This window comes from Anopheles nili, chromosome 3 (assembly GCF_943737925.1).
Source record: "Anopheles nili chromosome 3, idAnoNiliSN_F5_01, whole genome shotgun sequence".
NCBI classification, from domain to species: Eukaryota; Metazoa; Arthropoda; class Insecta; order Diptera; family Culicidae; genus Anopheles; species Anopheles nili.
Genome location: NC_071292.1, coordinates 70,546,247 through 70,563,675, shown reverse-complemented (window position 1 = coordinate 70,563,675; position 17,429 = coordinate 70,546,247). Strand labels below are relative to the sequence as shown.

Sequence of the window (17,429 nt, the reverse complement as noted above, 5' to 3'; positions counted from 1 at the left end):
CCGGCTCCGCTCGCCACATCCCTCGCGGCTAATGGCCACCCGGAACGAGCGACAAACCGAGCCCCGGACAACAAGCTTATAATTTATTGCTAATACTAACCATGGCCGGGAGGGTTGACGGAGCCTGTAATATCCAAGGAATGCCACTGGCCACTAATTAAATTAAACAAATTCCATCCTTTTTCTCTGCCCGCTGGCGGGATGCTGCGTAGGGAGAGGGATGAAAGGGAGGCCCACATACGCACACGCACGGACGCAAGGACACGGCGCAAGAGATGGCGACAAAATCGGAAGCGATGCGTAGCCGCGCGGCGTGCGTTAAATCGTAATCCGTTCCCGAGGATGTACGAGTGGCTATTTTTCCTGTTTCCTCGTCGTGTGGCTGTGGCCCTTTCCACGCATCCTTTTACTGCTGCTTCTCGTGCCGACTACGCCTGATGTTGAATTAACCGCGACAATCCCAGGCTCGGTAAGGATGGGCCTCATGGCGGTTGAGTTCGAGGAAAAAGGACCTCCTCCCGATAGTATCTCCCGTGGTGTGCATTCTCTATCGTAACCGAGAGACGGCATCCGTTCGGTGATCTCGGTTGGTATCGAGTCGCAGGAAGTCCTGGAAAGGACGCTCGGACGTAGGACAATATTTTGAGGTTTTAGCGTCCTTCGTCTGATGTGTGTTTGCCGAACGGGTGCGCTCGTATGCCGCTCCAATGGCGGATTGAAATAAGTGTATGCGTTACGGAAATACATCGTCGCGTCGTATCAGCACCATCGGCGGCGGCTCGCACTGACCGCGTGATGGCATTTTCGTCGTCGGAAAAACGCGAACGATCGAGGCAGCGGGTGATTGGGGTGGATTGGTTTATTTTTGGCCCATCCATGCTCGTGCCGTATCTGTCTCTCAGTTCGCCATTAATCTGTGGACACTCGCCTAGCCCTGGGAGCGTTTAAGATGTTACGTGAGGCGTGCGATGCGATTACGGAAAAGGGCGAAAAACTCGTTTCATATGTTTGTCAATGTGAACAATGCGTTCCATTTTGCACTAAAAATACTGCAACTTGTTGCAAGTAGAAACACAAAAGAGATAGGATAAAAAAGAAAAGCGCTCATTTCCCATACCGGGAATCGAACCCGGGCCTTCCGGGTGAGAGCCGGATATCCTAACCACTAGACAATATGGGATTTGTACGAGCAAGTTGATCGTAGAAGATCAGCCAATGTGAATCAATTATAAGACATTTAATTTAGTTTTACGTTTTCCCGTGCTTTATGCGAGCCGTTTTCTTTCTGCTCAACATGTTTCTTCCATGTCGAAGCAGTTACCCACCGTAATTGAAACCGACGACGCATCACCGCATCCGTTGGCGAGCCGGAATCTCCTTTCGTCCTTAGCTTCCGTTTAACGGCCCCCTCCGTTCGGTTCGACGATAAACCGAGCCTTAACTCGCCGTCGCCGTCGACGGTGACTTGCGATGGACAAGGACGACAGAGACGTCGACGACGACGTTGGTAAAATTGATGAGCTGTGCAGAGGCACGGGAGGCACCCGGAGCCGACTCCTGCCATGCGCGGCGAAATGGGATAACATCCAGATAAGTAATTCATTAGATAAATAGATGGATGGAGTCCGATGCGCTCTCGTTGCTCGTTGTGCTGGCAATTTTTTTCCCCAGCCCGCGTGCCATGTTTTATCGGTTTGGGAAAGCGAAAACGGTAAAAAGAAGGAAGAAACACAGCGACATTCGTTGGGGTTCTCATCGCTCGCAACCGCCATCGTGGCTGCGGGTTGGAAACTACTCGTATGGCTTTTACCGCCAGTTCCGGCGCGTGTAGCAGTTTTGTGGCATGAAGTGAAATGGATTATCCGTCCTGGTCCTGGCAGCGTCTGGTGGCAGAAGAAAGTTTCCCATCGAAATGGATGTGCCTGGCGCTGTCAGCTTTCCACCAAGCGGTAGCGTCTTGCTGTTAAACGTGTGCACTATTTTACGGAAGGGATTACAATTTCGAAATGCGATACATTATTTTCAGTTCGTATCTTTTGCAGTAATGCTCCACTAAGTGCTGTTGTGAGAAAATACTTGTGCATCCCTTTTGCTAAGATGAATGCTGCGCGGGAGATTTAGAAACAGTTGAACGCATACGTTTCAATGGGGTTGAAAATTATCATATTGCATTTTATTGTATGGAGGCTTTCCCAAGCAATCTCCAACAATGGCACGTTCCTCAAATTCCTACCCTGATTGATCAATGATCCCTACGAACGAAGACGTGCTAAATAGAATGCTTAGCTTGTTATTCATCTTCCCTTTTTATCGTCGCTAAATTCTAATTCCTGGCGTGCAAAAAAAAACCCTCCACATCAACATAAGCCGTCGGAGAAAAGAATCTGACGGCATCGTACGCATTCCACGGGCCTGGTCAAGGAACATCGGCTGTCGTTTTCCCGGGTCACCGGTGGGAAAGAATTAAGCCCTGCATGTGTAATGGTCAGCCTAAGCAACACCACGCACGAGGGTGCGAGAAAATTGTGGCCAATCCGATAAGGATCGAGCGCACACCAATCGGGACGCACCAATTTATCATCGTTGACAAGCCAAGGAGAAAACCGCAACCAGGGTTTTCCACCTTTTTGCCGAAAAGGGCCTTCTGATCCTGCGCGCGGCGGAAAGGGAACTCCTTTCAAAACCCGCATTGACAACAAGTACAATATCAATCAATCAATCTTTTATCAATCCGTGCATTATCCCCTGCTAAAAGGTACGCCGGATTCACATTTGCCTCACCGGGGTCCGGGGTGTTTTCCACGGGCTTTTCCGGGCTGCCAAAAGCCCCACTCAGCTACCACCCGTATGACGTAGGCGCACTTAAGCAGTCGCAGGTCTGCTGGGAAAAATCGACTCCTTGCAGTGCTCTTATTTTTGCGCACTTGCCAGCTTCTTGGTGGCTGTTGCTTGAAACCACCCTCACCGATTGCAGGACTCACTCACCTCTTAGACACACGGGACGCACCGGCTCCCACCGATTACGCATCCTTACGACTTCTTCCCGCGTCCCGTAAAATCCTTCTTATGTAACATAATCTCCGCCCGAAATCTTAATCGAAATGTTTTCGTCCACTCGTCTCACCCGGCACTCGTTCTGCCAAATGGTGAGGGAGTTTTCCATTGAATTTCCCGCTTTGCTACGTCCACCCGGCAGATCGAGCGCCCGTATCCGTTTCGTGCCGATGGTATTGGTATTGTTCCGTTTTCCGGCACGATCATCGGGTCAGGCTCGGCGCACAACCCATCGGAAGGCGCCATTATGTGGCACTGTGTTGGGATTCCGTTACTTCGCGCCAGTCAGTGGCAACGAGACGCAGATCCATCATCCCACGTGGCTCACCTTGCTTTCACAGGCAATTGTCATACATGGCAAAAGAATGCTCGTTGGATGATACAGTCGAGTTCGAACAAATAGCTAGTGGCATTGGAAACAGGTTGATTTTATACATTACTATTAATCAGTGATTAATAAACCCTCTTAGAGCAAGGTGCGTCGTGCAGGATTTGAGGAAAAATTGCATTCAATAACCATGTTGGGTTAAAAAATATAAATAAATAAACATAAGCTCCAATGCCTACTTTTCCTATTTGACAGCGATTTTTTTTATGAACTTACTTCTTAGTTTTGTTAAAAATTGTTATTCTTAAACATACATAGTTGCACAAATGCATCAAACACACACGCTCGAAATTTCCCATCGATGCAGTTTTTCATCCCACCGTGTGATAAGCCCGAAACGAGATCCGCGGGCGTCGTGTTGCTTTCAGTTCCGACCGCCGGTACTTTTAAAAACGCCCTGTCCATGTCCTCTTCATTCGCAACACCGGTGGGAGCCCTTCTTTTCTCTTTCGGATTGGAAACACTACCCGAGACACAAACGTACTTTGGGCGGAAAAAATACGAGCCAAAAAAAAACGCACAAAAACAAAAAAATCCAAGCACAAAATCTGAAGAGGAAAATCATGTGTGATGGGTTACGGATCTCGTTTCTCGTTCGCTCTTAGCCCAACGCCACCACGGGTGCCCTTAAATGAGCCCACGGATGGGCTGAATGGGAGACGGATGTGCGCTTTGCGTTGCGTTGGTCGTCGTCGGTTTTATTGGCGATATCTCTTCCGTTTTCTCGCCGACGAGCTGCTCTCCGCAAAGGGGCGTTTTTTTTATCCGACCGCTTCAGCCGGTGTTGGTGTTGTCTTATCACCCGGCCCTCCCATGGGGTGAGCGAGGCTGGAAATAAAAGTGGCAAAAGTGAAAGGGTAAACGAAGACATCATTTCTCATTTTGCCACCCTCGTCGGGGTTGCTATCGCACGCGCCGTGTGCAAGGCGGCAAGCCGGGCGGAGATAGATGAAGGAAATTTTCCACTTACTTCGGTACTATCTTTTTCCTGATTTTGTTTTCTTTTTATTTTTCCCGTGCGAATTCCACCCACCACCATCGTGGTCTTCTCCTGGCGGGAGCCGAAAGTTTCACCAGTTCATTCCTGTGGGACAGCAGGGTTTGGATTTAAGCGAGCGGGATAAAAAGGGGACGGCCAGGATTTGTTTTCCCCTTTGTTGGGTCGGAACAAATGCAACCCAATCCATCCCGGGTGAAAATGGGGCGGTGTTGGGCAATTGACAAATGCTTCGTTGGCGCAATTTTCCAACCGGATGCCTAAAAATTACCAGCAAACAAGTATGTATTTAAAACCTTGCGAATGTCGTTCAGCGAATACGGGATTGAATGTAAGCTTCCGAGAGGCCTGCCTGTGGAGAAAGCAGCCGAGTGTCAACCGCAGGAAAATAATTGCCCATAAAACTATCACGAGAAAGCAATCGCAAAGTAAAGGATCGACACTTCAAACCCTGCCCACATGTCGGTCGCGGTGATCTCAAGTACGATTTCCCGGACGATTTCCCGACACCACGATGGTCAGTCTACAACCGGTGCTGTCGCTCCACCGAGACCAATGGCGACCAGTTTATTTCCGAGGATCAAGCAGGTGATAAGTTCTTTCCGTAGGGATTTTCATGCTTTCTACTTTGCACTATCAATTTTCCGCTTCCGTTTGGCTCGTGGCTCGTGGTGTGAAATACGAAATCCAATCCGTCGTTCTCTTCTTATGCTCTGGCTTTTGTTTTCCAAGCCCTCAAACTGGGTGAGCTTGGCGTCACATACTCGAGGTACGTCGAGGTGATAAGAGCGAGTGTCGAGAAAAACCGGATTACATTTCTCTCACTGCAACCGGCGTGTCTGTCTCGTGCGAAAGACTCCATCGGAAGCGTGTCCACGGGCCCCTATCGGTGGAGCTCTTTATCATTCCGGTCCGTTCGGTGCGGCCCAGCAGGATGCTTCGCGTGCAAAGAAACGCATCCTCCCAGCCCGATATCGAGATGGCTTTTGAACGTTATTGTAGATTTTGTTCCACCACGTACATCCGGTGGAACCGAAACCGGATAGTGCGCGTCTCGGTGTGTTACACCGTCTTGCGGCAGGGATCCACTTAAATTTCGCTCGTTTATCTTTCAACCACGGCCCGGAAAGGCCCACTGCACCGGTCGTGTAGTTTTGGGCCCTGTGCGGTGATCCGAAGTTTTTAATTTCAAGCTAGAGTGCAACTGTTGCGATGTACGATCGAGCACTCGGCGGTTCAGGCCCACTCGAGTGGCACTATTTTACTCGTCCCTCACCGGGAAACGGGCCACCGTAAGTGCCACCACGGGTTCGTTTGTAGTGCCGGTGAATGGATGAGTTTTTATGCTGCTGCTCGAGGGCTCCAGGGCATCATAAAGCGTCCGTTTGACGGTGGAAGGGCGCGAATGGATGGAAAAAGGCTGCCGCAGAACATTGGCGGCCATTACACCTCGCATGCACGCGCATTTGGGGCTGAGTTTCGCGTGAAACTTTCACGAAGGGACAAAAATCAGAGCTCTCGCTTTGAGGCATGCATTTTTAAAACGGTACTTATAGAGTTTACATCCTGGGAAATTGGTACCATCAGTGTGGGTATGTTGAAATTTGAGTTAAAGGTTTATTCTCAAAGAAGGTGTTTTGAAGGATTTAATTTTTAGATTACATTTTTTTATTAAATTGCACGTGTTTCATTGTACACCAAATGTATGTATAAATACCAACGGTAGAGCCGCCACCAGGACTTGTTAACCAGTTGTCATGTCCTTGCGTTTTTGTTCCTTTTCTTTTTGCGCACCTTTCGCTCGGTAAGTTACTGCGAGTTCCGAAGAAACATTTCGCTTGGGACCAATGTCTTGGATTTCTGTGCGGCTTCCAGCAGCCACCCTTCGCCGAGAGCCATCCTGGAGCCTGGTGATATATTGGGGATCCTTTTTTTTGTGTGCTTTCTCCTCGTGGACTAGAAACTCGCCGACCCGTGGTCGTATAAAGTTCCGTCGGCGCTTCCAGCCGCATTCTGTTGCGCGGCCTTTATTCCCGGCTTTATAGTTCATCAACTGTGCGGCGACGGCGAGTTTTTTGGGAAGTTTCTTTTAAAATTTCACTTTTTTCTCCTCTCCTGGTGCGCTTTTAATTCCTCACGCCAGGCGAGCGGCTCGGTGGTTCGGGCTGAGGTTCTGGAATTGAAAGTTTTAGGGCGCCATAATTAAAGTCCGCCCCAAAAACACATAAATGGTGAACGTTGTCGCGCTATCTCGCAGGAGTTAACACCGCCATCGTTCACGTTTTGGGGCTCGCTTAACCGGGAGGGAAAAATAAAATAGTGGCCATTCCACGAACGGGACAAAAAACCGTGGGACTTTGGGGATGTTTGGACCTCGTTCGCGTCACCATTTGGTGGTGGGGTGAATTATTTTTTGCTCTCCCTCGCTTTTGCTGGCTCGGAAACTTTTCACTTTCAGCAAAACTTGTGCGAAACGGTGGAAATTTCGATGCTGCGGTTGGCATGGAAACTCCACGCTCCACCGATAGGGGCGTGCTGCACCAGTTGATAGTGCGCTGGGTCTGGGATCAACTTAACGCGCGCGCAGTAGGCTGTGGAAATTAACTTATCTCCCGCTGGCGAGACGCCCCACGGATCGTGATTTAGTTACGAGGGCATTTTATCTGTGAGTTTCACATGAGCTGACAGCATTGATGATTTATCTACCGTAAATTAGCCGTAAACGAGCAGTTTTTGGGATTTGCAATGGATGGTGCGGATTTGTGAAACCGTTAAAATGTACCGAAAAAAGGCTGTCTGAAAAGGACGACGATAAAAATCGATCTGTCGTAGCTCAGAGGAAAAAAGTTGAAACGCCTTTCAGACATTTAATGGAAGTAAAATTGTGATTTTAAAACTTGTACGCATACTTGATAACATAATTAAATTAAAATATCTAAATCAATTTCATAATGGTTTACAGTAATATAGCAAAAGAATAAAATATTTGTTGCCTTTCGCCGTGTATAGTCTGCAGCTTATCGATGCTTTGCTAACGAGTTCTTAGAGATGAGCCTTCAACTGAAACCCTCGAGGCTGTTATTAGTATTAATGTTATTGACTCATCAGAGGCCCGTTTTGGTCTAGCGATATCCTTAGCAGCACCACTCCACCACCGGACGTAATGATTGGAAGATTGGGCAGCGATGAAAATGAAGCGTCCTTTCTTCCCTTTCTAAGCCACGTGGCATTGCCGGAGCGCTTGTCCGGGCTTTCGAACGATTCCAGGCACCGCACTGGTTCATGACAGAAAATCCCGCCAAACGCGAACACAATGGTCAGCTGTACGGCACTTTCGGCTGCAAAGGACGTGGAACTCGATGGCCACACAATAGTTCTGACGGTCGGCACCGAGCGATCCGCGTGTTTAGCGGAGCGAAACAATGGGTGAAATTATAAATGAATTCAATTTGCCTCACGAGAATGCTTTCCGTTTCGCTTTTTTTTTTGGGAAGGATTCTAGTTGTTTTTTTAACCTTCCCCGAGTACGCCACGACAACCGAATATGAACAGAGCATGAGTCGTTTGCGAGGGAGTGAAAGGGTTGAAAATTTAGCAAACGGAGATGAAAAAAAACCGACTCGAGCCGTTCTTTGGAGCGTTCAAGTTAAATTAAATTGGAAGGATGCTGCCTTGTGGTAGCGGCTCGAATCGACAAGCCATCGTGCGATTGTTTTGAATTGATTTCCTTCTGTAATACTTACCAACGCACCCGTGGGCTCGAGAGAAAGAACCCGAAACCCGAGAAAAACAAACCCCAAAACGCTACACCATTATCGGTTAGGTCGAAAGGAAGGCCTTTGTTTTTTACTCTAGTCGGTCGTTTTGTTTCACTCTAAATTTCGAACACCGAAGAAGATAGGAGTCCATCGGTGTTGTGGCCGGGCTTAGGTGGGCTGCGGCGTGGAAATGATGGAAAATGGTCATCGCTGGCATGGCTCGAAGGCCCCCCGATGATGCAACCGATGAAGCCACCGTCACCGACTGGCGGAGCCATTTTTAGATAATTCCATTTTCGTCCACTCCTCCAACCACAGCGAGAGCGAGATTAATGAAGCGTTACTTATCGTTACGGTGGCGCTCAGGACCGCCAAGGACTCGTGTTGGTTGGACTGGTTGGCTCACTGCACCAATTCGCCAGTGGCACCCAATCGAACGGCCTCATCACCGAGGCAGCTCAAGATAGGCGGACCTGCTCGAATCTCCCTTTTCACTTTCCTTTGCTCTACATATTTTCCTCCGGCTGTGGCTCGGGGTATTTTGTTTTCCACCAATTTCACTACCCGTGGTGCCGCGTACTTTAGGTGGATTTTTTTTTCTCAGGTTCCAGCCACCCTTCAATCGCCGTCTTTCTCCGCCAGCTGCACGTGATTTCCTTTTCCCTTTGAACTCACCACCGAGGGTTGGACCTGAGCGAGCGCAGGACACCAAAAGAAAAAAAGTGAATGAAAAACGTTCGTTTGTTGCTTTTCTTAAGTGATAGTGCCGTGTGTTGTTGTTTTTTTTACGTCCACCGTCTTTAGAGCAATTTCTTTAGCGACACTTGGGTACGCTCCTGCAGGAGCTGCAAACCGGACAGCTCGACTTCGAGGGTGCTGGCGATACACGACGCGAAAGCAACAGCAAAAAAAAATTGCCGAATCCTCACAAAAGTCTTTATTTTTCCATCCATCTCGCCGTTGGAAACACCCCGGCTTTCCCTCCCCTTTCCACCCACAATGATGATGATGATGATGATGATGATGATGACGATGGGCCACAACGATGGTCGGTGGGCTTAAGGCTGGTGATATATATTTATCGAGCTGATATTTTTGCGTGCTTGCGTGTGTTTGTGTGTACGTTTGTGTGCGTGCGTTTCGTCCTTCTCCTGCGGCGCGCCTGTCCTGGGGTTCTTCGACCGAAGGAAGATGGACAATCTAATTTGAGCCCGCGTGTCTCTGCGCGGTGGTGCGAGGATTCGGTTTTCAGTTTCCACAAATTGAGTCATTCGATGGAAGTATTTAATGCGACCAGGCGCTTGTGGAACCGCACAGCCATGGGAGCTGGGGGACGAATCTTGTGTGGGTGCTTTTTTTTTGTTTTCTTTTCCATTTTTTCGTTGCTACAAAGTCCTTCCATCGGTGGGCCGCTTAAAGCTGGGCTCGATACGCACGCAATGAAGCCAATTGCTGCCGAGCGTGCGAGTGCGTGTGTTGAGGGGTTTGTTTTTTCTTCCCTTGAGTCGTTAAGAGGCCTCGCGTGGGGGAGGCACACCGAGTGCGACTAATTCGTGTAATCTCTTGGAGATATTTTTGCGGAACCAATTTGGTGGCTCTGTAAAGCGATGATGGCCGGTTCGTCGGCGGACGGTTACGCTTGAGTGGACAGTGTCAACATTAAGCTCGATGTGATTAAAACGCATGCAGCCGAGAGCGAAATGGTGCATTTAATGTGGGCGTTTCTTTATCAGGGCGCTTGGAAATGAGATGGATATTTTGGGTGTGGAATAGAATCACTCGAAAAGGGAATGCGTCCTGCGATGCTGTACAGTTTTGCTCGTAGTTTTGGAAAGTAATGTGCCCAATAATATTCAGTGGACGTACATCTTTCGTGCGGAATATTCAGTAAATAGGAAAAAACGCATTACTTTCAGCTCATTTGCTTCACAAAGATAATGAGATGGTTTTTTTTTGTTTTTAAAAGACAACTTCTGAAACCGCCTCTGATTGAAATCGATATGGATTGGCCTAAATTATTAATGGAAAAGAGTAGAATTTGAAAGAGCTTCATATGAGACAATATTAAATTCACTCATCTGCGACCCTGTACGACAACACACTCCAACATTCCGACGATGATGGCACAAAATCAACTCGTCAAAAATAGGCCGCCTTCTGTTCCAACCCATAGCCCATTGCCCTACCGATCCCACACGCTCCCAGGACCTTTGGCGCATCCGCAAAAACCCAATTGGCAATTATGCAAATCGACATCGGAGCCGGTTGTTAATCAGATCTAATCGCATCGGGGCGACGGGCGCGCGAAACTTTCCCCGGTGCCACCATTCAATCTGGCCAAATTATTACACAATGACCCATGAATAATTCAGCCTCACTTCTCGAGCCCCCGCCCTCGTGCCACTCGGTGTGGAATGAGGTGCTTTTAATATCCTGCGCGCTGGGAGCCGAGGCTGTGGGGTTTCTCGCGCTTAAGCACTATTTATTTCGCAGCATGCTTTCGAGGTCACAACCATCCGTGGCTCGCCCGGCGCTGGAGAGAGTGGCCGAGTTTGGTTGCGAAATTTTCCCCCATTTAATACATTATGAATCGGCGACACCAACCCGATGCCAGCCCCCAAACGTTCCGCTCTGAACGCGAACGGTGCAGAAGAATGCACATTGACACATATTGCCTGTCTATTGACCGATTGGACGCAGGGATGCGCCTGGTGGAGGGCATTGGGAGGTCCCGGGGGCCTCAATTAAGATTTATGTCGAAAGGATTTACGGCTTGGTCTGTTCTTGCAGGCACGGTCGAGCCGTTTCGGTGCTGGGCGGAACGAGCACGAGCGTAACCAAGCTCCGGAGTACGAAATGTGCGATCGTGTGCGCTTTTCAGGCGGGCTTTTTCACCCCCTTCCTATGGGTTTTCCTTTTTTTTATTTTTATTTTTGTTGTTGCTTCCGCCACTTCATCCAACTGCCGCAGAAAGCTTTCCAATCTTCTTATCCTCTCGGGGGGCAGGACGATGCGGCCATGTGTGGGGCGGAAGGGGGGGAACTATTGAGATTTTTCCCTCGCTGACAACCCGCGTGGCCGCACGAGTGAAAGAGAGCTATAAAACATCGTTTTAATGAAAAAAAAAGAAGCCGGCAAAAGCGAGAGCGTCAGCACGAAAGGATAAAAAATCTGTACTGTTGCGAGGGAAGCGACAAAAAAAAAAAGAAAACGTATCCGTTGCTAGCTTTCCACCAAATAGGAAACATCGCAGCAGGCGAAGATAAGTCGCGAGTGAGAGGAAAAAAAAGGACACCAGCGGAGGCTCATGAACGAAAGAGAAGAAAAGCGGGAAAGAACGAGAGAGAGAGAGAAAACCGGCACATGTAGAGCATGCACGTGTGTGTGTATTATGCGTGATGGCAGCAATCTAAAACTGTGTAACTAAACTGAGGGCCGTAAAATCGTGCTTTCCATACGAAATAAGCCTAAAGGGCTTCGAGCCGAGCCATTCATCGTCGGATTGCGAGCGGCAAATGGTGCGCCCGCGTGTGCCACGAGGGGCCAGAGAAAGCGTAAGCGGCTCATTGCAATTCTAACAATATCGTAATTTCATGCCAACGGCGCCCCTTGACGGGGAGAAAAGGACAAGCAGCCCGCGGAAGCAGCCTCCACCCGGAGAGCGCCACGGTGCGCGAGTCGGTTTCGGATGCTTAATGTAGCTGTTTGTTTAAGTTGATGGAAAAACTAAACATAAATTAACAATAAATATTTGACTTTCAGATTGCGGTGATTATTGTTCCCTCGGGGGCACCCAATTCCGCGACAGATAGTGTGGCCACATACGGCTCCCTGCTTTCCCAGTTGCTGTGTGTTGCTGACCTTTCGGTTTTCCACTCGCGCGTGTTCTCTCTCTCTCTCTCTCTCTCCCGTTCTAAACGTCATTTTATGACAAATGTTCAGGCACGTGAGGAATTAGAGCCAGTTCGTGGAAACTACTTTGAAAGCCTGCCCATGTTGCCCTCGCTGTTGCTTCCCCAAAAAGGACATCCCCGGATCCTTTGAATGCCCGCCAATGGCCAAACCCCCAATAGCTCCACCTTGGGCAGAAAGAACACTCACTGCTGGTCGTGTCTCGAATTCGTTTATGCTTGCCCCAGACGCTGCCGGTAGGCACTTTGCATCGCCGGAAGAAGGATACGTGGCCGTTGTGCTGCGGTAGGGATGCCCTCCGGACGGATTGAGTTAAATGGCGATTACTTACAGGACGAGCAGGGCAAGCAGACGTGCGTCCTCGAGCATCCGAACAACATACATATATATATATATCTATATACATCGTCGACGTCCCGTGGCGTGGCCCCGGTGGCCAACCAAAATCCTCGTGGCCTCTTCGATGCCCCTCGATGAATCCACAAAAAGCTGTTGTTTATGAGCGCTTTCCCGGGGTGCCCTTTGGCTCCTTTTTCGGGTGCGGCTGAGGGTTTTTTGCTCCACATCCACTTCCTGCCGGTAAGATGGGAAACCATCTCGAGCGTGTACGCCGGAACGAACGATGCTTCTGCTTCTGCTGCTGCGAATAACGTATGGGACCTCGGCGTGTTTGGCGCCAAAAGGCCGCCCAGGATGAACCGTTCGGAACCGTGCGGTAGGGCGTTAGCTCTCGGTTGTTGCTTTGTTTTTCTTTTTTGTCTTTTCCGCCTCCCAGTTCGATAGTTTCCATTAAACAATATCCCGATGGCAGAGTGTGTGGTTTGTTTTAACGATGGTGAGTGAACGGATCCGATCCGCAGGACGAGCAGGACGATGCAGGCTGCGTGTCGGTGCGATATTCTCACCGAAAATATCACCATCTTAAAGCGGTGATTTTATGAAGGCCTCGGTGTCCGGTGGCCAATCAATTGGTAGGCTTCACAGCGGTTGCCGTTTGGGTTGCGGAACTTATGAGGTGTGCCCAAAAGGTGGAGGATTGAGCCTGATTTCCAATCAAACGGTCTCCTGCTCGGGGGGTGGTGCGAAATCAGAGGCAAAGATTAAGGGTGCCACAATCGAGTAATACGAGCTGGGTCGAGTGCTGTGAGAAGTGCACCTACTTGGGGCTTTGAAATCCGATCACCCGGATGCTGATTATCCTTTGGAATGTGCTTGATTTTCAAGGACCAAGGATCTTGAATTTGATAAACAAGGATCTTAGCTGTTTTTTATCTACCATTTTATCTCTCATCGTCTTAGGAATGTACTCCGTTTAAGGGTGTTTGTATGAAATTCTTTTTATCATATTTGCTTCAAAATTGGCCTACTTTTCTAAAGGACACAAGTATGTTCTAATAAGAATATATCTTTGGTGGAATATATTTGTGGTATTATGGATAGCATTTAAATTTTTTATGCTATAAAGATAGCTGAACATAGCATGAAAGATAGTTGTTGCGAATGATTCATTCACTGTTCGTTTACTTGCAATATATATCCACTTCTCGTAGGGTACGGCACATTATTAGTTTTTTAATCTTCACCGATTCACTAGCGAAAGTGAGTTGAAAGTTTTGGGCCAAAGTGCTTGACAAAACTTCTCCAAAAGTGGATAATTACAAATGCACAACCCGTCCCACGGTGGTTCGCCTGTGCAAGGCTTTGCATATTTACGAGCCAATCTCTCCTTCGAAAATGCACCCATCTTCACCAGCACGGTTCAGGAACGATGTGCTTGTTTCAAAACTCCAACTAATTACTTTCCGATGGCGTCAAAAATTCATCCACCCACTGGAAAAGCCTACCCTATATTCCGGGAAAAGCACGCGTTCTCGTGTGTCGTACGAGGCAGGATCGAGTGAAAATAATTATTCCAATCCAGGGCATGTAAACCCGCTCGTTCAACGACAACCCACGACGCAACAGTGTTACAAGCGAACCGGAACCGGATCGTGTGTGTGTGTGTGTGTTTGGGTTGCTCCAGTTCGTGGAAGAAAGTACACCCTTTTTCGACGGTTCTAAATGAGAACCGCGCATTTAGCCCGCGTTGGGAAATTGATTGGTACAGCGCGCGGTACCGTCGCGAAAGTCGCTCCTCGACAAAACTGTGTAATTAGCGTATCACCGTTGTTTGTGTTTATCTTGACAAAGTTTTATGAAAATATTCCACCATCCCGCCTCACGGATGCTGACTTTGCTTTTGTCCCCCGCTCGGTGCGGAAAATTTCCCATTTTTCTTCCAACACTCTCGAACCGAACGCCGGCGAAATCCCAAAGCCAGCGGTTGCAACAAGCAAACCTCCTTCTTGCGGTGAATGACACACAATAAACACCCACCCGACGGAGAGGAGGGAAAAACTTACCCCAAATCGAACGCGAAAACCGCTTTTGCTCACTTTAAATGCTCTGGCTCCCGGTTTCAGGCGCATAGTTTTCCTCGACCACCGACGATGGAATGGTGGAATTTTTCCTATCACTTTTTCCCCGGCAACAACCAGGATGCGGTTGAAAGATGAGTGAATTATTGTGCCCGGAACCTCCCGGATGGAGGAACCGAAGAGGAAGAACCAAACTTTACAGGCCGCCTGCTTCGGTTCCACCATTCTCCACCCACTGGAGAAGTTTCACCGCCCGAGGTTAAGGTACGACAGATTTGCGGAAAAGTCACAAAAGGCTGGCTGGCCTTCGGGGAAAGTTTTGTGCGAGACCCTGCCACGTTCCGGCTCTGGGGCTGATAATTGCAACAGGATTTAAATCGTAAATATACCGTCAGCCACACCCGGGGGGAAAGACATGCCGTACCAGGACGCCCCGCTGATTGGTTGGTGGGCTGATGTCCTTATCTTGGGCCGGTCCGGATGGATGGTTTGATTGTGCATTCAGTGCTCGGCATCCTGGGCCGAGGTTCGGTGGTAGTGACAGCTGACGGTGTGCGGGCAAGCGGGAAGATGCGTACTATTCAGGAAAATCTAATTATAATAAATTGTGGTTTACAATACAGTCGCTTCGGCGGAATGGTTGATGAACTCGGGGCGATGAGAAGGGACGCTTTTCCGACCGATTCGCGGTACAGCCACATGTGGCACGTCTTCGAGCGGATTCATCCGGACCAATCGAAGGCCTTCACGGCTCGGAAGTGAGGCCTGTGTGGGTTGGGGTAAGGTGAAGACGGTCGGGATGTTAATTCAGGTGAATAAATGCCACTTTATCACTCGTGCTAAATCATACTCGTCGTCGTGCAATTTAGGGAGCCAATTTTAAAGCCGTCAGATTACGCACCAAACACACACACACAATCACCCACGCACACGTTCGTAGTGTGTCTTTGGGGTGGGTGGGTGGCATCTTGGCTCGATTCGTTGGTTTACGATCGCGGTCAGGGCGATTACGATTACGGGGTGTTGATGAGGCACGTCCTTTCGAGTGTTCAACGTTGGCTTGGGAAGCAGAAACATGCAAACACACATATTGCGAGGCTGGTGTTTATGATTATCTAGCGGCAAAGGAAAGACAATCAAAAAATGCATTATAGGCATGTGATTGTATAAATTTCTTGTCATTTTATTTGGCCTACTAATCACCAATAACAACTAGGCAAAATTTTCCAATTCATAGCTTGTCTCCATGGCAACGATTCATTGTAGATTATACAGAGGATTATGCTCAATAGGAGTAGGAAAAATCATTAGAAAGTCCAATAGAACACTGACAACATTTCACGCTTTTTATACACATACATAATATTTTGAATCACAAAAAGAAATATGAAAAACGGAATGTTATTAACACCACGAAACGGTTCCAAACCAAACTCTAGTTCGCCCATCCTTTTTTGTAGTCAAAGTACGCCTTCTCTTTCACGATATTTATTGATTCTGCCACCTCGCGCTATGGAAATAACTCTCAACCCCCGCTCGAGATTATGCCACACTTTATGAGACGGCCGGCTCTTGCCTAAAGCCATCTCCGACAACCTGATGAATATCAACGAACGAATCGTTTGCGCAAAAAAGGATTCTACCCCCACAGTACGCAACACGCGCACGGCATGGCGCGGGCACAAAAGAAAAACGCACCGTTATCTGCCACCGTGGTTGCCTCGAGCTCCTCGAAGGATGTATGTGTGTATGTGTGTGTTAGGTACGAAAGGCTCCAATGAACGCCGACGACGACCAGCTCCAATAAATATTCCCACTGCCGGCGGTTCGCGCGAGCGCTCATGCTGGGAAAGATGATAATGATAATTATCATAAATTTATTTACGAAACATAAATTCCGGAGCCGATAAAAATAGCGCCCGCTCTCGGTGGGGGTCGACCGATCGGCTGGATCGCACCAGAATCATTGCAAATCGATGCCCTGCCAATCGGGACCCCACCCACGGGGGGATGAAAGCCCATCCTCAGAGGCAGCCGTTTTTCTTCGAGGTGGGTTTCCTTCCTTTTTTTCACCAATCGCAAGGACACGGTACCTCGAAAGATGGGGGTATCCTTGTAGGCTCGTTCCACTGTCGACGGAACCAAGGGAAGGAAAATCTCGCGAATGATAATAGGAAAACCCGGGTCGGGTTTGCGTCTTACGCAATCGATGGCCCCGGAATCGGTGCCCGCTTTTCCGCTCGAACCTTGTGCGAGGGGTTAACAATTACCCGCTGCCAAAAAGGACACGGCGTGGGTGGTGTGAGCGCTGCCGTGCGGATTGAAAATGATCAGCCTTTTCCCCACCGAAGCGAGCTTACGTGCGTATGTGTGGGAGTGGGATGGTTGAGGGTTCTTTTTTCTCGTTTTTCCCGCTCATGCTTTTCGCTCGCTGCTCCGAATCGCTGGTGGTGGCGGAATCGAGTTTTATGAAATTGAATAATTCGCCCCGATATCCGGGGATGGATTATTGATCTTAATTTAATCAAGATTTCCGATTGTCGCCGGATTTCGCGAGCGAACGAGCGCGACCACCACCGCCACCCACCCCGGCTAGGGGATGATGAAATTAGGGATCGATAAAAATGCCATCCACCCCCGGGAAGGATGGAGTTTCAGGCTAGTGGCCCGATCGAAAGAGCGGGCTTAGCTGTTGCCGTGCCGTGTTCGGAGGTTTTAGTATTCAATAGTGAACCGGAAAATACACCCTGTCCTGTGTTACGGTTCAATGGGGACTCGTCCCTGCAACGGGGCGGTTTCATTCATTTGCCATTTGGCGCAGCCATACACGGAAGGGAATGGGAATGGTGAAGAAGGCGAGCGAAAAGGGAGAGAGAGAAAAAAAAACAGAAAACTAACACATT

The 17,429-nt window shown here is 48.8% G+C and overlaps 1 non-coding gene across 1 annotated transcript; it reads right to left on the bottom strand.

Annotated features, from left to right (window-relative positions):
* Positions 1–1,108: 1,108 nt before the first annotated feature.
* Positions 1,109–1,180, bottom strand: Trnae-cuc (transfer RNA glutamic acid (anticodon CUC)). Its single transcript has one exon. It is a non-coding gene; the product is annotated as a tRNA-Glu (tRNA).
* Positions 1,181–17,429: the final 16,249 nt, after the last annotated feature.